The sequence below is a fragment of the Blennius ocellaris genome (assembly GCF_963422515.1).
Source record: "Blennius ocellaris genome assembly, chromosome: 4".
NCBI classification, from domain to species: Eukaryota; Metazoa; Chordata; class Actinopteri; order Blenniiformes; family Blenniidae; genus Blennius; species Blennius ocellaris.
The window spans coordinates 24409605-24433345 of NC_137653.1; the positions used below are offsets into that span (position 1 = coordinate 24409605).

The window sequence follows — 23741 nt, forward strand, 5'->3', positions numbered from 1 at the left end:
AGTTTCATGACTACCAGTCCAGATTCTCCTGGGACTCGATAGTCACCCAGAGTAGAAATATAACTTCATTGTCCGTCCATAAAAATGCCTGTGTGCTCTGTTGTTCTTCTTATTTATTTCATTTATTGTTCTCTGCGCATGTGTTTGGTTTCAAGACAAAAACAAGCAGCACCCAACGAGTGGCACGACACAAAAACTACATCATTTTCAGATTGTTGCATGAAAACATGAAACTGTTGAAGCCAGAAAATTATGCATTTTCACTCTAATAGTTGTCATGTGTATGCGGAGTTTATGTATACTATGGCCAAGTCCCAAAATTCTCCTTTTTTAGTTTTGGAAGAAAAACCTTGTTTTTTTGTCACAAGTTTGCACAGTACGACTCAAAACTCGGAGGGGAAAAACTGGAAATGACGTGCAAAAGTGATCACATCAACCAGACCAACAGTGAAATCAGTGCTACTTTTTATTGATAAGTCCATGTATTCACCTCAGTCGTCCTCGGCCTGCTCTCAGCTCCTCCTGCTCCCTTGAATCTCGTTACTCGATCAGTATTCCAACCTCGCATTACCATTTCTTTCCAGGGCATGCTAATCTCAGACAAATCCCATCACTGAACTGAGGTTTCGGTTACGTCCTTCACGTGGGGCATTGGGCTCGAGGCGCAGTCCCCGGCTCGGACTGTGTAACGAGCCGCAGTTAGTGAATTACAAGCTAAATGCACACAGGTTGCAGTTACACAATCGAATGAAATATCAGGCACTAATCCAGCTGTGTTTTTAAGGTGAGAGAGAAGCGCCGCTGAGAGTCCAGTCGGGTCTCTGGAACATGAGGAGGCCAGTCAATACCAGCTGGAGCGATGGCTGCAGTGAAGGCGAGCAAATGCGATGGAGGTGGACACAGGACGAAAGTCAAAGCCATGCAGCGCTATTCACGCTTGACACCAGTGTCGAGGGCGTGAATGCAGAAAGAGTACCCACAGGCGGCAGAGAGCACCGGAGACTGCAACCCGGGAGCGTTTAAAGACAAGCACAAGGGACTGGATCACTGTGGCAGCATTCAATGTTCAACTGCGAGTCAGTTTGATGCTCATCCTGTGAGGCTGTGGGTTTATTTCCAGTCCTCAGCCCGGGCTGGTGAGTGGATGTGCATATGAATTAGGATTACATAAACATTGATTCTTGAGACTTTTTGATGAAATCCATCTCTGTTTTACCCAGATTCCACATGTTTTCTTGATGCTTCAAGACACAGTGGAGCCAAATGCAAACACTTGGAGATGCGCAGGATTTCTTCAGTGAGGAATGGTCTTCCTCCCCACACATGAAATATTAAAAAATACAAATGTAATGAGTATGAATTATGGATGTGGTGTGCAGGCGGTGTTGAGGGATTAAGTGGTTACACAAAACAACACAGAAATTGAAGGATGATTGTCCTGTCATGCTCCAGCCATCCACACACATTTGAACTGTGCTCAGGAGCCTGCAACCGACGGATCTCAGCGAAAAGGCAAAAGTCCTGGAGACAGTCATGTTTCTGCTTTGAACCTTTTAGCATTTAAGAGTTATCTTAGAGGTGAGAAAAATAGCAAGCACAAAAGATGGTCGAAGTACAGTGCAACCGCATGGGTTTTCACTAAATTGAGTCATCTTACATGCCACAGTTTCTCAAGGCAAAAACTTTTATTTTGCTTTAAAAAGAAGCGTATAAACACTCCTCCAGAGACCAATACACCACTGAGTCGGGCTGGGCGATATGGAAAGCTTTGCCCGACAGTCTCGTCCAGCAAACGCAGTACATTACTGCTGCCTCGCTTCAGTCTGCAACCTCACCTTCCTCGTATCCTTCGCTCATGAATGATGACAAGCGCAAAATGCTTTTACTCCTCCTCCTGGAGTAAAAGCGTGATCGCTCCTCTTTAAAGACCTTCAAGTCAGCTGATGCCTCACCTTGTACAAACTTTGATGGATATCAAGTATTTCTGCTCGTCTCCTGCTCGACTTTGAGCTCTCCCCACAGGCCGATCGGCACATCTGATGATTTTGTCTGCTGCTACTTTTCATCTCCTCGGTATGTCAGTCGCTTGAATGACAAATAGGTCAGATTACTTCTTTCTTCCCCAATTGCCTTTCCAATTTTCAACCCAAAATGGAAATCGGAGAACAAAATCATGTGGTTGGAAATGCAATTTCTGAAAGAAGGGATAAGGAAACAGCTTTGCTGCTAATTGGCCATTTTGCTCTTTGACTTTTTGTACAAATTAAGGTCTGCTTCGAAGTTTTAAAGAGAAAACGGATCTTTTGTTTTTATTTGTTGTTTACATGACAATAACGGCAAAAGTCTTTTAGTAATGTTGGAATCTGGAAGCAGCACCATATCACTGTATAAACAGTCAATTGTTTCTGCAGGGAGATTGAGAACTGCAACAGTGGAGTAGACCAAAGTTGTTTTGTTTTTTTTGCTCAGACTTTTGAATTTAACAAAGCTTCTCAAATGAAGTGGACACTCACCATCATTTTACACACAATCGTCTGCATCTGCATCATCAGATACATTTCTTACATAGAGCGGATACTGAGGGGGCTTATGACGAAGGACAGCTAAAAGGAGCTTCAATGTTGGCATCAAAGTATTCTCTGTATGTCTTTATGGTTACAATACAATCAACACACCACCTAGTGGCCTTGCATACTAACTACAGAGTTTCCTTCATGTATACAACAATCATTATAAAGCAATGTGCACATGCATTAAATCTAAATACCAGCAGGTTGTTTTTGTGTAAAGTGAACATCAGTCAAGAGTTTAGTTTCACTTGTTAATGATGTTGACGGTCTCCACATTTAGTCTCTTCATCACTCTCAGTTATTACATTTCATGCCTCGGCAGCGAGTCATGATTCTCTGACAAAGGTGTCTTTCGGCCACGTTTACACAACAGCATTTCAAGTGAAAACGCATCGTTTTTATCTTTTTGTTTGAAAAAAGTTTTGCTTTTACAAGGCAACAATGTGAAAATGGAGTCATTTAGTGTAGAAACACTGATAATGATGCAGTTAGGATGCCAGGCAACTAGAGAGGAATGTTGATTGCTTTTGTAATACACACACACACACACACACACACACACACACACACACACACACACACACACACACACACACACACACACACACACACACACACACACACACACACACACACACACACACACACACACACACACACACACACACACACACACACACACACACACACACACACACACACACACACACACACACACAGAGAGATAACAGTACAATATAAACATCCACAATGGGAGTACACAGACTTATGGACTGACGACCATGTTAGATTGTTGTTGCAATGATTCAACTCCTAAAACTACCAAGTCCCAGCAGAATACGGACTGGGAGTCATGACACTGGAGGCCGCTATGTTTGTTATTGTCCATCTCCTCGAGTACTCGAGTACATATACTATTGACTACAGCCATGGTGCTCGTGTGCAGAAGCAGCATTTCAGCTGTCTACATGGACCCCGAAGCCCGAGCATTTCCAGAAAGTTGCATTTTTGCCCGATTACACAGAGACAGGTCAGTTTGGAAAAATTCTACCTTTGGAGCAGTTTTCAAAAACTTGCATTTGTAAATGGACACCCAAAATGCAACGAACGTTTGGCATTTTTCTCCTGAAAACATTGTCCTGTAAACCTCAGATCCTGACTGTCGAAGGAGAAGAAATTGAGCTCACACAAAAAGTTAAACAAACTTACAACAGCAGTCCAACTCTCTGAGCAAACATTAGCCCAAGGTGCTTTGTTCAGTGTGAAAGTAGCAGCTAATGGGAGGTGTCAGATTAAATGGAACACTTGATTTAGGTCTGCCGTCCAGCTCCGAGGAGTTTCACTCGTAGTAAACTCTGCCCTGTGGGGGGAGATTCACTTTGTATTCTGGAAGCAAACGAAGTCACACATGGATTAGCCTCTTTGTGTACAACTGAGGGGCTAAATGTGCTGATGCGCCGTTAAAGAGGAGCCGCTGCCTTCGACCGAGGAACGACACAAATGCATACATCATCCCGGCGGTGTTGTGACGGTGCACACCCGCATCTGTCACACAACCTGTGCAAAGGCGCTTTGCGAGGAGAAGTGTTTACTGCGAGGGCAACGAATAAGTGCACAGACAATAACTAGAAGGTTTTATTTGTGGATTTGATATTCCTTCCCAGAAACAAACTGCCAGCGACTGCCTCCGCTCAGTTCATTGTTATATTTCATCTGACAACCTTTGAAAAAAAACCAAAACACAACATCTCATCTGAAAACCACCGACGCTCAACTGTCTGTTTTTTTCCTCCCATCTTGAGTGTGACTGAAGAATGTGGCTTAATTTCCATAAAACCCACCAAATTTGTATCATTTTCAATGACAAATGCTTTTAGACTTTCTGGAGATATTTACTGGACACTTTGTTCCCGCACTGATAGAATAATAGTGGTTCTTAAAGTAAATGTTGCCATGCTTATATCAAACTGACACAATGGGTCTGAAAGCCTCTGCTGATTAGTTCTCTGAGTTAAAGCCCAGATCTTGGCTTCCTCTGACTGTGGCAGTCATTCCCACTAATGGCATTTCTTTTAGAGGCTGCAATCCACCACTGCTGCACAGAGCTCCACATACTGTCAACACTACGCCCTGTCCAGTAAATTGTCGGCAGTTAATGCCATCTGAGAATCTTTATGGCGTCCATGTGGTGCAAAGCGAGCACAATACACTAATTACAGCTTTTAAAACATCTCAAAAGTAAAACATCTCATCCTTGCTTTGCGTTTCTGCATCACTCCAACTCGATCTAACTCTCATGTTGACATTTTCATGACTCATCCTGCACTCAGACGCATGGAGTCCATCCACTCAACCCGATGGGACCCGCTAATCCGATCCATCGTATAAAATCACACTCCACCATTAGCCGGCAGGTCACCGACGCCGGTTACAAGCCGGAGTTTTATCGCTATCAGGTGGCAGAAGCATTTCACAAGGTTTTGAACTAATGTGATCAGCTCACCCATCGTTACCTTTAAGCTCTGAAATCAAATCCCAGAACCACCTGGTCGAATGCTTTTTGAAAATCATTCGATATCCTGAATATTCCAGAATCCTGGAAGATATTGAGTTAGATTTACGTGTCAGGAACAATTTGGGTAGACTTGGCCACCATTTACAGTAGATCAGGAGTGTCAAACACACGTCATCTGAGGGGCCACGCTCAGCACAATTATCTCTGGAGTGGGACAGACTGGTAAAATAATGACCTAATAACCATACATTTCAAAGGTTTTTTGTTGTGGTGGTGGAGAGTACACATGATGAAAAGGTCTATATTTTTGCAAACTCAAACAATTACTGTCAATGTGGAATGTGGAAAATGACGACAATGTCAACATTTAAGAAAAACTTTTGGTGCAAAACACAGTGAAATGTCCAAAAAACCTGCATTGTACATGTGTTTACAAACTAACTCTGACAGCATGGCTCTGAAGATAGTTTGCTCGCAACGAGGTCGCTGGCTTTCATGGTAGCATCACCCATATCTCAGCTTGAGTCTCAGTATTGTGTTGTGTCTGCAACTCTTAATTAGATTAAGATCATTTTAAAATGTATGTTTTCTAGGAGATTTTTACAATGTGCTTGGTGGTTTGGCCAGATTAGACCCTCTTCAGGACTGTTTTGGCCCATAGACCTGATGTTTAATACAATTTTTTTCATTTTCTCCGCTAGAGTTTCAAACTCATACTCATAAATAATCTACCTAATTAATATTGATTCTTAATTGTTTGTTCGCTTTAGCTGCAAACAAACTGATATTTGGGCTAGCTACACTAATGCAATACACACTGCATGGTGAGAGAGGGGCGACCTACACTAATGCAATACACACTGCATGGTGAGAGAGGGGCAAGCTACACTAATGCAATACACACTGCATGGTGAGAGAGGGGCAAGCTACACTAGTGCAATACACACTACATGGTGAGAGAGGGGCGAGCTACACTAATGCACCATTGGTGTGGATCAGGAGAAAATAACCTGAAGCAGCAAGAGGAGACCAATAACCAGGGAGTTCTGTCCTCACACTGTAATTATGTGCTATACAGGAGGACGTTTTATTCACAGACAAGAAAATATCGTGGAATGGAGCCTGAGAATTTCCATCAAGTCTTTTTTTTTTTGCCCATTTACACAACATCGGAGCAAGAGCATTTTCAAAAAGTTCCACCTGTGGAACAGGTTTCAAAAAATTGGGTTTTTCATTGGCTCCCAGCCCCATTGTCTTATAAACAGACACCTAAAACGCAATGACAGTTCTATATTTCCTCTTGAAATTGTTGCCATGTAAACAAGCCCTCAGACTGAACTTGGCACTGTGTATCAGTGATAGCAGTCAAATTGTGTGATATTATTCCACTGAAAAAGGTGACTGGTGGCATGTTCTTACAATGTATATATTTTTTGTTTGGTTTTTAATTCAGTGTACATGAATATAAAGACAGGGTTTGAGATTCCTATCAAATGGAATCTCGTGACTAATCGGAAGATTAATAAGGAGAATTGACTGACCGCAAAGTCGAGCAGCTCCTCATTCTTCCTGAATTTATTCACCTGCAGTGATGACATTGTGATAAGGTCGACCGTGTTGACACTGGGTTCTTACACATAGCCTGTGTACCTTTCCGGCTGTCAGTATAAGCAAACTATTGACTTTGCCCCCGTCTGGGAGCTGTGGGAGTGGTCCTCTCCGTTCGCACTTGAACTGACCGCTGACCAGTTCAATGGAGGCTGACAAGCAGATCGGAGGGGGGCTGAAACGGGCGTTTCACCCTGAGTGCACAAAGAGAGGGGCAATGGGCATACATCCAGTCCCCGGCTCAACTCCACCGTTTGTGTAGAGCCATTCTTCTCCTTATTAGGATCAGTGCCGAGGCTGAAAGGAAACTACAGGAGCTCTCTGTGTTATTGGTGTCAATGTCGGAGGATTTGTAAAGACGCTGAACAAGGAGCTCAATGCTATTTAAGTATAAACAGTGACAGGAATACAAACAAAGCCGTAAAAACATTTTAGACTTGTCCTTCAAACTTTTCTGGGCGGAAATCAATTTGCCAGAATAACAAACAGCAGACAACACAGCACAGTTTGCTAAATGGCAGTTGAAAGCCAACACCGATCGCCTTAATCTGTGGACCGGAGTTTTTGGCATTATGGCGGCATTGTTGGCATAGAAGTGTCTGGTGAGACTGCGGCATGAAAACTGCTAACAGAGGGACATCAATCATGGCATCAAGTATAAAGGAGGATCTCATTAACACTGACAACGTCAAGACATAAAGTGGGGGGAGAAAAACTGAAGCGTTGCAAAGAAACAGTGAGCTCGCACAAAAATGTAAAAAAAATATATATAAAAAAAAAACCCCATATAAGAACAATTATAGAAAAGCCTGCAGCTTGAGAAAAAAAATACCATCACAGAAGCAGCTGCTGATGCCAAAACAGTGAGAGGTTTCCATTACCGAGAAGCAGCCGTGCAACTTTTGGAGTGCAGGTGTGGAAGGGAAGCGAAAGCATTATGTGGAGAGAGACAACATGAATGCACGAAGTGTTAAAACCACCACTCAGCAGATTCAAGCAGCAGTGGAGCATCGAGAAACAATGCCGTTCCTTTTACATAAGCCTCTGCTGCGGGCTGAGAAGGATGACTCGAGGATTCTTTGTTCCACAGTGTTGGGGCATTGGTACCAGCGCAGACAAGGAGACATTTCTGCAGTGCCGTTTCCACACGCCATGAGAACACCTGCCGTTTCCAAATCATTCAGTAGCGTCAAGCTGAACTACATGCTACATGCTAAAGAGTTTCAGGGCTCTCGCACCGGCAATGCTACATGGTGACCATGATTAAAGTATGACATTTGGCAGTAAGGCATTTAATAAGTACTGGTAAATGGATTTCACTTTGCTTTTGCACTGCTTGAGTAGTCCCCAAAGTGCTTTGCAATCACATTCGCACACACATTCACACACCAATGGAGGCAGTTGCTATGCAAGGAACTCCGTATGAGCACGTAGCTAAAGGTTAGCACTCGTACTTGTCCTTTAAACAGTTATTGGTGCATCCCTACATCAGCCTTATTGAATGCAGTAAGCATATTGGCCCACTGACAAGGTAAAAGACTTCGAGAGCACGCAAGCTGATCCAGCTATTATCTACTCCAGGCTTGAGTAGTAATACAAGTTCAGTTAACAAAACAAAAAAAAATATGCAAACCAAGAATCTCAGCAATGCACTTGAATCCCTTCTGACATTTCCCAATGCATACATTACCCTCGAAATTGTCCCCGAGGAAAGTTCAGACTGTTGGTGGCAAAGCTCAAACATCTGGTCTGAATTAAACAGCCAAGCTGCAAAGTGACACTGTCCGAATACAAAACAGGGGACCGAAACCAAAAAAAAAAAAAAAAAAGATGGCCGTCACAGAAGGAATGCTGCAAATTCCATCGATTCACAGATGAGGTTCACAGAGTAGCGTCAGGTGCGTGGGAGATAAAGCAGTCACAGACTGCACTGTCGGCACTTTGTTCACCAGGACCTCTTCAGTCAAGTGACCTTCATCTGGTATTCACACGGCAAATAGCACAAGTGGGCTCATGCAAGTACAAACATAGTCAGATTCCATTTTATATTAACCAGACAAACGCCAATTACACCGAGAAGGGATGGCAATGATGAAAGGTGGTATATATGTAAAAGATAAATAAATGTTGAAATACAAGTCCATCTTAGATACCCTCGTCATCAACATGCCAGAGTTTACTGGCCAACGATGGGCTAAACGTCATGAACAGGCGGCCAGTCCATCACAGGGCAACTTAATCATCAACACAATTAAGAATTTATCCAAACTGTGTTTCTGAAACCCTACGATTCCATCAATCCTATATATTGTTTATCCTGTTCAGGGTCACAGGACACTGGTGACAATCAAGACCTATTTATGACCCCTCTTCATGAAAAATCTTTCATTTATGAAATGTTATTGTGCATTTCTCCTTTGTTCTCTGGGTTTTAAACTTCTAATTTGAAATCATTTAATAGCATTTCATTGAGAAACAAACAAGTGTTGATGAAGCATTTATTCATTTGTTTTCCACACTCACTTTAAGTCAGTGTTGGAGGGTAGAGTACACACTGAACAGTTCATTTGTCCCCAACAAAGATTAAATAAACAATAACAACCAAATGTAAAATCGTTTTTTGGCCTTAGGAGTGTTACTTCCATTAGCTGACCTCATTTCAGCACATATTTGTTTTCAATTTACTAATAATTACTTTTTTGCCATGTCAAAGTCGTCCTTTTTTTATGAAAGCTGAAAGAATACCTACTTTGACAGTTTGCTGTACTGTATTCTATTGATATTTCAAATCTCTGCATTACATCAATCAGTTACAAGTCTGGACTTTGGTAATTCAAGTCAAAACCCTTTTGTTACTTTCCTCAGAGATCCAAAGTATCCCCAAACCATTTCTCTGTGAGTCTCCCAAAGGCATCCAGTTATCGACTCTTACTGTAACCTGATCGTGGACCTTGACCTTCAGGGACCAACACTAGTTTAGCTTCAATGTTCGTTTTGGTCGGTAATGTCAATTCCCTGTCATGCCTTCTAGGCAAGTCACGCTTCTGTGATCTCCTTCAGAGCTTTTCATAGTCAGCAAATATTGAAGCTGCATGCAGATCCTGTGTTTATATCTTGTAGTTCTTGTAGCGATAGCAATTACACAGAAAGATTTGAACAAAGAACTCTGACTCCACAATGAGTTGTCGTAACCACCAGTAAGGTTCGTACGGCTCATTTTACATGACTCTACAGATATTCTGAGACTAAGACGAATTAATACTTCAAAACTTAAGAAAATGTGTCTTGGTATTTTTTCAGACTTGTGTGTACTGTTCCATAAGCATATCAAAAGTTACCCTCTGTTTAACCAATCTCACAATACCTCTCTGTACCATTAGATGGTGTAGTGAGTCGCTGTAGGAACTTGTCTGTCCACTGCTGTGAGTACGCCCGTGCTGAATGGCTCGGATGATGTAAAAGCGCATTACAGACAATAAGAAGCAAGTCAGTGCTTCACAAATCATATACAGGGAAAAAAATGCTTTTTATATTAAGGTTGCACAATATAGTCTTAATTTAAATCCCACAGATTGAAATCACCAACATCATTATTTGAGTGTTCATTTATGACATCTTTAACTCATGCATTGCAGCTCGAGTGTACCTGCATACACACAAACACGCACACAAATATTCAAAGTAAAGGAAACGGTTCAGATTGAACTGAATCAAGTAGGGAGAAAAATATGCAACTGATAGTGACAAGTATAACGAGACCATTTCTGGAATCTAGGACCGTTCTCCAATGTGCTGGAGGATGTTGACCCTGAATGGTGAAGCTATTGATGCTCTGGACTGGCCTGCCCGTTCCCCACACCTGGATCCAGTGGAGCACATCTGGACATCATGTCTGGTTCCATCCACCAACCACTCGTTGCTCCACAGATGCTTCGATCCCAGTCTAGGAGTCCGTCCCTCAGGAGAACCGCCCACCTCATCAGAATCATGCCCAGGTGTTGTAGGGAGGTCATACAGTCAGGTGGAGGCCACGCCCACTACTGAGCCTCACTGTGGCTGCTCTGGAGGAATTTTGGCTGACGTTGGATCAGCCTGCAATGTGATTCTCCTCTTTTATTTTGAGTAGGATTCCAAATCCAGACCTCCATGAGATAATAGTTTAGATTTACATTACATAATTTTTTATGTTATTTTCTTCTCAACGCACTCTACTATACGTTGAATAAAGACTTTCAACTTCAATATTTCATTAATTGAGATTTAGGATGTTATTTTAGTGCGCCCTTTATTTTTTGGGAGCAGTGTATATATATTGATGTGCTGTATATGACTGCTGATTGACGCTCGCTGCATAAAAGGCTTGATTGACGTCGCTGGACTGAAACATAAACAGTGAAGAAAATAGTTTTGTTTTGACAGACTGGGCATCTATTTGTCAAGTGGCTGATGCTGGATCTTCCCCACAGCGCACGGACGCAGCATCGGAGCTGACAAATGACTTCTCCAATGGGCAGCAGACTGCGACGGTAGATGAATGGCCAAATATGTGCTGCAGTGTCACTGTGGAACGGTGCGTGGCAATGCAGAGAATCAGACCAGCACAACTTTAACAAAGATCTTCAGTTTCCATTGCATTGCGTTGGTTGCGTCAGTGCAGCTTTGTAATGCAACGTGCCTCGCAAACATAATCTGACATTTGTTTCTTGCTACAAAGATGGGCAATTTTTCCAGAATTATCTATTTATTACAAAAGTGTTGCTTTATAAAAGAATACCTTAAAGCACTCTGCACTGGGCAATGATTTCCATTGGGTATTTTCTGGGGTGTTTGGGAATGATTTTACTACCCTGAACCTATAACCTTTGACCAGTCCTTGCAGGCTCTATTTAAGCAGATTTTAACACACATGATATTCAAATATGATGGATAATTTAGTAGAACTAAGTCTCGACTACCTCATTATTTCTTTGTGCGACTCAATGCCTGCCAGGACTACTAATCACTCAGATTCATGCAGACTCACAAAACAATACATACAAAGTGTGATGAGCGCTGCATCATAAATACCAGATTGAGTCTTTCAGAGGATTTTTGGCTTTTTACTTTACTGTTCCGCATGTGGTGCAACTTACTCGAAAAATCATTTAGGCATCCTCACAAGACTGAAAACGTTTGCTCCACATGTGTAACACAACTGCTTTGCTTTTCTTTTTTTTTTTTTTGTAGCTTTGTTTTATTCCTGTGTACATTGATCATACTTGCAGTTGTAGTCAACAAGGCCAGCAAAGCAAACATTAGCTGCCTGATTAGACAGATAGATTAACAGATTTGTATGCTGCGTGTCTTCTCTATATGGTGTACTTCTGTGGCAGTGGTACAGCACCACCGATCGGCCTGGCATATATACTACAAAATTTTGACCAGTTTTCATGGTATCGCATAGACGCAAGATGTCTCCCATCTGGACGGGGAGTAGGAAAATTTTCTGAAACAAAAATGACATGTTTTGAATTGAAACGCCATGAAAATGGAGGTGTAGTTTGCTGACCATTGAGTTCAGGGAATAAAAATGTAATTGCTTGGATTAGATTAAAAAAAAGTGCATAAAAACAAGAACTTTCCCAATATAGGAGGAATAGAAGCTCATCAAAACCATACAATGTACAACTTTATTGAGAAAAATATCAATATTGAGCAGACTCTAGTTAATTTATGGCTCTGTAACGTGTTCCTACCTTATCACGCGTCTCCTTGGACATTATAATAGTCCACTTCAATGACTCATCGCCATGGCTGCACGACACCCTGTAATCATGCAGTTGAGGTATATTTTGCGATAAACAAAAACACTTGAGTAGATGCTGTTAGTCTTTGTGCTTTAAGATTTGTTCCTACAAATAACAGCAATCTTTCTCTTGCCTCTGAACAGCAGCGGTGCCTCCTCATACGTGCATCTGAATTTCCCAGGTGGTGCTTCTGACTTTGAGCAAGCAAGTATGAAATAATTTGGGCTGTAAGGGCTTTTTTTTTTGATTAGTTGTTTTCAATTATCAATTTTCAGAGCATGAATACACAGTGGATGGAATCATGACATTTTGATATATTGTGCACCCTGCTCATCAATGCTCAGTTCTTCCACCCTGGATGTTCATTGAAAAAAAAAATCTAATAAAAGGGATTAAAATTGACCCTGTTGTGGAATACGGCTTTGTTCTTAAATCAGGGGAATCAAATACACTTTAGTTCAGGGGCCAAGGACTGGACCGGTAAAATAGTGCCATGATAACCTTTAAATTAAAAGTTTTTGTTTGTCGTGGCATACGAGTATACAAAATGAAAATGTCTGTATATTTAGTCAACCAAACAAATACTACAGAAAATGACGACAGTCTCAGCATAAAGTAAATTTTCATGAAGCCATCTTGTGAAAAATACAGTGAAATGTCCAGAAAACCTTTTCTATAGCTGTTGCTTTATGCATGTTTTACCAACTCGAAATATCTATATTTTTCCTTTGAAATTTTTACAATCTGCTTGGTGATTTGGCGGCCAGATTGGAGCCGACAGTGGGCCAGTTTTGGCACATGGGCCTTACGTTTGACACCCCTGCTTTAAAACCAAGCATAAGAAGGGTCAACAGGATACGACTGAGCTTCCTGACAGGAGACATCTCACGTTGTGGATATTTCTCACAGATGGTTTAATAACATGGACCAGCGAGTACACCATTTATACGGTTCTGATCTTATTCCAGATTGTGTGTGTGTGTGTGTGTGTGCGTACACATAATCCTTTGCAAGGCTGCAAACACAGCAACAAGCAAGCTGGTGCAGCAAACACACTGGTGTGTGCTGCAGGTCGTAAAGCAGCAGTGTAAACACACACACTCCAACAGCGAGTGAACCGAGAGTGCAGTAAGGACTGCGGCCGTGCCTGGATCTGCCTCCCAACCTGTCGGACCAGTTCAGGAGACACACGACGGGCCCAGAGGCGCCAGGAGTCGTCCTCCCACCCAACTCCTCCACAGACTGCTGCAGCTAACAGCGGCGTGTGTTTATGTATGTGCGCGCGTGCGTGTGCGTGCGTGCGTGCGTGCTCCCTGATAAACGCAGCAAGCCGCCCACCGACTACACACACACACACACACACACAAACACTGCTCGAACCCGCTCTCCTAATAATCTTATAGTCTCATTACCAGGAAAAAAATTATGTGGAGGTCAGAGCATCTGCAATACTTGAGCTTGTATATCTTGTTAACCACACAGCAGCAGCAACACATTTTAATCAGAGCCATTACCGTCGGCTGAATTCCTCTCCTCCTTACCTGCTGCATGCAACTTAATCACGTCATCACAATTATTCAGGGCAAATCATTATTCCACTCAGCAGCAGTAAGCAGGGCATTGTTGTGAAGTTTTCACTTTTTGTGTAACTGTAATCTCTCCTAATCCGTTTTTTTTTTAGGTCCCATTTAATGTTTTGTTTTGGGTTTTATTTTTTTTATGAAAAGTTTGCAGAGCTTGACCTCAACACAGACCATTTTCCTCAATTCCCCCAGTTTGCCACCATGTGCAAAGCTGAGGCAATCACACACCCTAATCATCAGGGAAATGAGCGCAGATCAACAATGGCATTAGCTTTCCTCCAAGAACTGCTCTAATTAACCATTGCCAAGTACGAAGTGGCCACAGGAAAACAATGGCTGCTGGCGGAGCCAAAGCAGCTGCAGTACAGTCGCTCCACCGGCCCGGCTGGGACAGTTTATTCACACAGCACCATTCGGACACAAGCCAAAACCAAGTTGAGACACAAGAACTGGGAAATACTTAAAAATTAAACATTAAAATTAGGGGTTGCGTATTTCACGTGAAAAAGCATCGGTTTTGCTTCAGAAAAGTTTTGTGTTTACAATGAAATATTTTCTAAATGTTGTCTGCTTAGATGGAAATGGCAGGAATACAGAAAACAATGCAGTTAGGATGTCACGCCCCGAGTTTGTGCCGTATTTTTAGTAATGAAACCACAGACGTGTGCAGAGAACAATACGTTATAAACTTTAACAATGAGAGGACAAGGACATATGAAGGTCGTATGAAGTGACTACGAAGTTGGTTGACAAGATTTCAAGTGGAAATGCATCGTTTCTGCTTCAGAGTAGTTCTGTGATGAGACAGCAACATTTTGAAAACAATGTTTGTTTACATAGAATTGGTAGAAATGCTAAAAAAAACGATGTAGTTCGCATACCGGGCCACTAGTGGGTGCTGTAGTTTGTTTTAGTAACGAAACCACACAAAGGCATGCAGGCAAACTGCAATACGCTATATACATTAACAATGGGGAGAACAAGGACAGTTGTATGGACAGATGACAAAGTTAGATTTTTATAAAGGCGACTGAGAAATATAAAGCTCAGTCATGACTCTCTGGAGGCAAACATTGTTATTGTCCACCTGCTCGTGCATCTGCAGAATAACTATTTACTATGACGTTGCCATGTACACAGGGCCTTAAAGGAGCGAGTTGTAAATTAGGGACAAGAGAAAGAACACCTTAATAAAGCACAGAGGCATCAACGTACTCATATTCATGGAAAATCATGTCGCGTCATTGCAATACCCAACATTATCACATGTTCACTTGATGTCGCGCAGCCTCGTTTTGACTTCTGGAGGAGAATCTGCTGCACCAGATCAAAGTGCGTCAACAATATGACGAGTCTCCTCCAAGAGGCAGGGGATTTGTTCAAAGGAGGCGAGTAAAGGTATGCAAAGGACGAGAGATAGAGGGGAGGGGGAAAAAAAAAAAAACAATCTGCTGACTCACTCTAATCAAGAGGCTGAGGCGAGCAGGGCCGTGGTCGCCCGGGGTGAGAGCTCCCTGCCTCTGCTTCTCATCGACAGCCGAACAGGAGAAGCTTGAGAAATAGAAGACTGAAATGAGACTGTCTCATGGCATGAAATAGCTGCTCTTCCTCTGTTCTCACATTTGAGCACAGACAGAATGATGCAATCTGAAGAAGACAAAAAAAAAAAAAAAACCCAAACCCAAAGCTGGTTGAGTATAAAAATAAATAAATAAAACCCAAGCTAAAAATAAAAGCCACGCTCGGGCAGATCGCAACAAGACAGCAACCGGCTGCGGAGGAGAGACCCTCGACAAGAACAGCAAGAAGGATTGTAATAGGTGAGGACACTGCTTCCTGCCCCTCCTACCCACCCCGGACCAGCTATCCACCAACATGATGCCGGAGTCTGGCCTGTAATGAGATTTTACACTGAACTGCAGTGGATGCAGCATTCTGATGAGGCTTAATTCAATTCCCATCAAACAAAAGCGCACAACCACTGTGATTATGTTGTCCGAATCAGCGGCAGTAATGTTGTGTTATCCTCTTTTGGAATAAAGCCGACAAAAGAAGCGTGTAAAACTGAACGATACCAGTCTCTCTGCATGTCGGGTAAACAAACACAAAGCGGCGGGGCATTGTGCCGACGTACTACTGGGACGAGAGCGGTATCATCTGACGATACCGCAGGAGTACTCAGCTCTCATCGCATATCAGCTCGTAGCAACGTGGTGCCTAAACAAAGAACGGCAATACGAATCACATTTTATTCGGGTCCCGTGCGCCAAACGATCGTAACCTATTGGAGTCGCTCGAGATAACGTTCAGGCCTGCTGACAGCCATATGGCATTATCGACACTCAGCCATAGCGCCACCTGCTGGAAACAGGATTTGGGGTCTACATAACCTGTATATGCTCCAATCGGCTTGAAGTTCACACTTTAGTCACAGAATGACATACATGATGACTGACAGTCTCAGTGGTAGTCTGAGTGTTTAGCGAGGACCCGACCACTGCTGCTTGCAGCTTTAATTCAGTATAGTATAGTGTTTTTACTTTTTAAATCGCTTTAATGCAATCCATCAAACATCAACCGGCTTTATTGGATTTCCTTGCATCTCTACTTGGGGGCAGTGTTGTAATCTAGATTCAGACCGAGGAAAAACAGTATTGGGTCACCAAGGTAATAAACAAAAACTGGCCAACATTAAATCTAAACCAAATTTTTTTTTCAAGTTACCAAAGACAGATCAGCAAATGTATTAATATGGGTGACAGACGGACAATGACTAATGCATCTTAGCCATCTCTGATGGCTGGATGAAGTATATAAACACACTTGCCTCATGGGATATTTTAAGAAAATCCAATTTGTTCTTCTCGCCCGTTAAGGCAGCTGGGAATTGGGAATATTCCCAGTTGAGTTGAGATTGTTGACAACAGAGAGTGAGCATGCTTGAAATCTGCAGAAAAGAAACTGGCTATAACTTAGATTAGGCAAGCCGGGTATGAAAACAGATTTGAGAGGCTTTCCTGACTCACTACTCAGCGTCTCATTGAGACCTGCCTCCCTTCAGGAAATCCATTCCATATTTTGCAGCCAGCGAGGAGAGCAGCTGGCAGGGAAACACTTGTGGAGTCATTTCAGCGACGGGAAAGCACAGACGAGGCTCCTGGATCGGGAAATCTCCGCAGGTTGGATCGGAAATTGCTGATCCGTGAATTACTTTGGGATCAGAACCAGATACCGATACTGGATCGGACCCATCTCGAGTGTGAACTGCTGCAAATTACTTCACCAGCACAAGCGAGTGGCACCAATTCACACCACATCTTAGCTTCAGTCTCTGGTCAGCTCATTGTTCCTGATGGAACCTCTACATGTGTTGGCACTTGGGATAAAAGAGACATTTAGTGCTTGATGTCACTTCACCCTCAGTGAGAAAATGTGTGTGTGTGTGTGTGTGGGGGGGGGGGGGGGGGGGGGGGATTCAGCATCCCTGTGTGAGTTGGCAAATTCAGCTATTCATGCTCTGTATGTTTGTGCAGTTGCAAACATCGTTCCCCCTTTTTTAACATGTTCATGTTGTTCACTTCGTGTAAACGAAACAGGTCTTGCTGTCATAAGGGCACCGTCATGTTTTCTTGCATGCATGTGTGGAATGTGTTTGCATGTGCATAAATCCATTGAGTACAGCTACCAGGAAATAAAAAGTGTTGGCATTGTACAGTTCCTGTGACTTGTGAATAATGTAAAAGGTCACATTTGACAACTGTTTCTTCAAGGACAAGGTCTCCCATTGCTGCAGTAAAGTTGTCAACTCTGTAGAAACCATTCATGTGTGTGACCACAGTCTCCATTCAGATGCTGGACCTTTATAACAACAGACCTTCACCCACGAGATCACGTCGATTCAAGAGAATCAGGACAAAGTTTCAGGGAAATCAACGAGTTAACAAGCCAAGCAGCAAACAATTGTGTAATACCACAATATACCACATGATGGTGCAGTGAGTTAAGGCTACCCGCCACAACAAGTGGGGTAGTCAGGGGTATACTCCTATCTTTCAGTCAGCATTGTGTACACCCACTTCCAAGTCCCCCATGATGCACCGCTGCGTTCACCGATTTCATTTGTTCAAGTCTTGTCTATGTTTACCCTGCAGCATGAGGGCCGATGAGCCAATCAGAGGCGGGGGGGGGAGGGGGGGGGCATTACAAGGTGATAAATCATACAGGTTAGCTTCTTCTAACAGAGAATCAGAGCCAGAAGTGTGGCAATACAACCTTGTGCTATCAAAACGAATAACGTAAGCTAAAAGTGCACCGACTACCTGTCGACTCTAAATTCCCCACGTATCATTGTAGACTCACTAATGGTCCTGTAAGATGACGCGAGAGAATAGAAGAAATCATTGTCTCCCCGATTGGATGAAGCCAGATTTTTTCATGATATTTTGATGATTTCCATCACTTATATGCTAAAGTAGGCTAGGCTAACTAACTGTCATGTTCACTGAAGGCTATAATTGAAACCGTGTTGCTCCACCTGTATTATACTTGTAGGCCACGTCGCCTTCAAAAGTCGAAGCAATATTTCATGAAGAAGCACTCCTCCGATTCCTCACATAAAGGTTGGTTAACTTCATCATGGAGAGCAGCACTCTGCTGTCACTGCCGAACTGATCATGAGCGTGAGACTCGCTCTCCAGAGCGGGAAAAATGCGGGAGTCGACCTTGTAAGTTTGTGCCCTGTGCCTCCTGGTGTGAATCCGTCTTCATAAAGAGAGTTTCTTTCCAAAAGGCACAAGTTCCTCTCGGTGCGTTTAAAAAATAATGAAGATGAATTTGGTCATTTTAACACACAATCGCATCTATAAAACACTTTTGTGTTCCGCATCAATTCAAGGGCGTCGCATGTATCCTCCCGTGTGCGGCTCTGCAATTTAAATGAAACCCCATTATCAGTGAAAACGGCTATATATAGAGTGGCAGCAACAGAAGGCAAACACAATAAATGCTCATTGCTCGGTAGGTGTCGGCCATAAAGACAAAGAGCCTCACGTTGATGTTTGATGCATTCATGACGGTGAGGATTCCGGGAGCGAGCAGCAGAATTAGAGGTGAGCCGTGTGGTTGTGAAGGGTAAGGCAGGAGTTCAGCGGGTCCTCACGAACACACGGGACCGATCTGTGCGTGTGATTGGCCGCTGGAGCTCAGGCAGGCAGGAAGGAAGGGATGTGAGCGTGCTGACCGAGCTACAAAAACATGACGGGTCAGAAAACATTGAGCTGGAACCGACGGCAATGACGGTCAAGTACAGGACACACACCTACGCACAACACACGCAGAACGTGCCGCATGCTTTGTCATCAGTGCATGTACCATCAGGGTGACCCTGTATAATTACGCAGCATATCCATGCCTGCATCAATCGCTACCAGCTAAACAAAAGCCCCAGATGCAACAGCTCACTGCCCTCATTTCTTCCCGACAGAAGTGCAACACCGAAAGAAGAAGAGGTTGTGTTATCTTGCAAGTGAGAGGAGTGATTGCCTCCAAAGAGACACGAGAGTCGAAGGAGGGCCGCCTCAGATGCCTCATATACACGGCTCATTTGAATTGCAAATGCCGTTCGGCAGCACGCTGGGCTGTGAAATCCCAGCAGCACCTTCGGCCGTCTGAACTCGGTGGCAAACGCTGACATGTTCACACTGGTAGCATGAGCTCGCAACCGTGTACAGTGAAAGCAGAGACCAAAATAAACTACGCGGAGAATCGAAAGCGATAATGAGGGAAAACCGGTAGGGAGATGATGTAATGTCTGTGTGGCGGTTGGGATTTGAAGGAGGAGGAAGCATCAGGTGATAAACTGAAGGAGGCTCGTCAAAGTTAACGACATGGATGTGGCGTGACGGCAGGTCTGCCAGCGGAGGCCGACGGTGGCCTGGAGGGAGAGTTTGACGGGGTGTTGTAAAGCCCACCTGTACGGCATGGGGAGGCGGGTCGGGACACACAGCCACCAAGATCCTGTGGATCAGACGAACCACCAAACTATGCAAAGACTCAAAATTCATGAGACGTTTTTGTGATGACATTTAAAAATGTCATTTCCAATGTCAGTACCGCGGTACACAGAAATTATCAGACTGCAAATGAGTAAGTCTACAAGACCTATTTAGTGACATAGGGCAGAATTTAGAAATATTCATTGCAGTGTTGAGTCACTATCATCCAGTCTGTTCTCAAACCTGCTGTCAGAGTTCAGGAAGTTACCAAGACCCTTCATTGTCACGTTGACAGTTCATTCCATTAGTGCTGCCTCCTATCGGCCAATTCATCTGAAAACAGACAGTTTCCCAACTTAAAGATCCCATATGATACGGGTTTTCAAACATTTCACATAGGTGTCAGAGGTCCTACAACATTGTATTCAAGCTGTATTGCCTCAAATAGCCTTGATCCTGAACTCCAGTCAGTCCAGTGGCTTCTACTGAGGAAAGGCCATTTCTCCACCTGTATCTTTAAATGCTAATTAACCGTGTCTGTCCAGCCTACTCCGAGCAGAATAAATGGCACCCGATCATATTTTAAGAGGACAGAGCTCATCTAGCTGTGGGAGGGTCCAAGTGAGTATCCACTGCCAGAGGGAGTGATTATTTCCACTGTTGATGTAATGAAGGCAAAATCTCTGAATTGCCAATGTGAACATCCATTTGCTAAAAGGTGGCGCAAAAGAGAGATGACAGATTTTCTTCACTTCTATGACCTCATACACAGGCTACATTTTTGTTTGGAAAACCATTATAAAATGAATTATTTTGAATAACATGGGACCTTAAAGGCATTTCAAGTGTGAACGTATTGTTACTGATTTTCTTTTCTGAACAGGTTCGCATGCTCACTGCAGTGTTTGGAAAATTATAGACGTTTACATGGAAAATTATGTAAACATATAGTTTTCATGTTGGCCTATGGGCAGGTGCTGTTTTTGTGATGAAACCACACGCATGCATGCAGAGAACAATATTCTATACATACATTTTTTGTCTTACAAAAAAAGAAATGAATAAATATATACATAGACATTCATATGGACAGACGAAGTTAGATTGTTCTAATACTACCAAGTCCCAGAATAACATGGACTGGGAGCCATGACACTGGAGAAAAACACTGTTATTGTCATCCTATTGGTGCATGTGCAGAAGAACTATTTACTACAGCCGTGGTATGGATGAGAAGTAAAAAAGAAAAGTTGCACCGTTGTCATTTAAACAGACCTCCAAAAGCCTATGAGAGTTTAAAATAAAATAAAATAAAACAGTCATACTGCATGTGCTGGCTGCTGACACTACAACCTTCTGCTCCTTTTTTATGTTGGACAGTAAATATATCTGACTCTAGAATCACTAGACCATCCTGTGGTGTAAAAAGAAAACTAAAACACTACTGAATGAACAAGTTGGTTTGTTTGGTACATTAATAGACATGCATGTTTAAACACTGCGACTGTCACCTTCTGAAGCTTCATTCAAAACTCTCATTCCCTTAAACCACAGGGCCAAAGGTGAAAACACTCATCCATGGAGCAGTCCCAGAATGCGGCCAGGAACTTCAGCTCAACAGCATTCATCTACAGTCGCTCTTTCCCACTATTCAAACTACATGGAGTTAAAACGGGACAAAGCCTCGTGGACCTCAAGCCTCCTTTCACTTTGTTTCAGTCGGCAAAAATATGACCGCTTTGTGCGAGCAAGCCAGAGGTGTTGATGTTAGGGTGTGACAATGGCAACATTGTGTGTCCTCGGAGTGGCTGTTGCATGATCAGATGGGTGTGTTTGAGAAATACACTGAGTCAGATCCAGTTCTCCCCTGACAGGCTGAGACACAAAGCAAACAGCTGATCTCTGCAGCGGCAGCAACTCGCAGAGAATCCCGTGTTGGAAAGGTGAGAAGATCACCTTTAAAGTGGCTGTCCGGGCAGGAGGAGGAGGAGGAGGAGGTGCTCTCGTCCTGGTTGTTGCGGGGTTTGCAGCTCTCCTGATAGGAGCTCTGACTGGGCCAGTGGGCACGAAATGACGCTACAACTTGCTCCTGCCTGTGTTGCTGTGTTATTCATCCCCCTGAGCAGAGGCGAGCGGGCAAAGTCCAGGTAAAAAAAAAAGACAGAAAAAAAAAAGAATAAATAAATAAAGGGAAGCAGCAACTGCAGCTTCAATTAAACAAAAATAAATGCCTTTTCACTGCAGCACAACGCGGCTGTGACAACGCGCAGTCATTTTTGCGGACGAATTACGCGCAGAAGGGGACGGATCTCCGGGAAAGAGCGATACATCCCATAATAAAAAACCAAGCCTCGTAACGACAGGATGGCAGGAAAGACAGCGAAATTAATATTTCAACCTACCCTCCTGTCAGATGGGCATCCAGGGGAGGACCATGGATGGTGCGCACCGGGGGAGATCAATCCAGCTTCTGCCGCAGCTCCGTGTTTATTCCCGGGCTGAGGGAGAGGGAGTGTGTCGGTGTTTTGCCGGCAAAGAGCCGAGTGTGTGTGTGTGTGCGAGAGAGAGAGAGAGAGAGAGAGAGAGAGAGAGAGGGAGGAACGCTGTCAGATGCAGAGAGGCATGAGGGAGGGACACACACCTACTTATGCACACACACTCCGAGGCGCCCGCTATTACGCGTGCGTCATTGCACAAGAAATCCCCCCCCCCCACACACACACACACACACACACACTGTCAACAAGTCCTGGAACCTTAAAGAAAACATACCAACAATGCTACAAACCCCTTATTGTTTCGGATTCTTCTTCTCCTCCTCCTCCTCCTCAAACACGTGCAGCCCAGGCACGACTGACATCTGAGGAGACGCAGTTATTTCTCGCGGTGTCGTCAGCATGGCACCAGCCCTTTGATTTGATCACTTTGGGGGGAAATGCTTTAAGAACGCGCAGATTGGCGCATCCCTCACCTTTGCACGGAGGATCCATGCGCTCAAAGGACAGCGCGCCCTGAGCCACCCACTGCGGTCAACAACGGGGAGGAAATAGATTATAATCAAGGTCTTCGGCTGTGAAAAGCACTAATAGTAAGGTATCAGTGCCCCCATTGTGGCTCGGAAATTAACACGGTATTATTTTGAGAGGCGAGCAGAGTCTGATATAATTAATCACTGATTAGAGGTTGCTCTTGCGTGATTGGATTAATCTCCGTCAGGTTATTTCATTATTATTATTTGCACAAGCTGAGCTGGTGATATTCAGTGGTGTGGTACACTAAAGTGGCCAAAAGACTGTAAACTAACTCAAGACCACTGGCTACCAGCAGGCCTGTTATGCACAGAGAGCACTCTGGGTAATCCAGTGCCAGCTCGAGATATAATAGAAGATTGGGGTTGATTCATTTTTTATTTATTTTTTTTTTTTAAATCAGTGGATGACTAGGTTTACTCAATGCACCACACCATGGTACAAAGTGGTATTGCAAGTTAAATCAGGCTATAGATTTATAGTCTATAGAAGTCTGGGCAACTCTGCTCGGACTGCTGCCTCCGCGACCCGGCCCCGGATAAAGCGGTAGCCAATGGATGGATGGATGGATGGATTTATGTTGTTTTTAGGGCGATTTTTAAGTTTTAGAATAAAAAGTTACATATTACACAAAAGGTGGTCAGAAGTCGTTTCATA

At 43.4% G+C, this 23741-nt stretch overlaps 1 protein-coding gene across 2 annotated transcripts in view; it reads right to left on the bottom strand.

Moving 5' to 3' along the window:
* LOC308129330 (band 4.1-like protein 1) overlaps positions 1-22578 on the bottom strand; it is a 126685-nt gene extending 104107 nt beyond the window's left edge. The window contains exon 1 of one of the 2 annotated variants that reach the window (XM_080495251.1): positions 22458-22578. The gene's annotated coding sequence lies outside the window, so the exon portion shown is untranslated. Of the gene's footprint in view, positions 1-22011; positions 22113-22457 lie in introns of those variants that run through there. The other variant, XM_080495252.1, reaches the window with a different exon arrangement.
* Positions 22579-23741: the final 1163 nt, after the last annotated feature.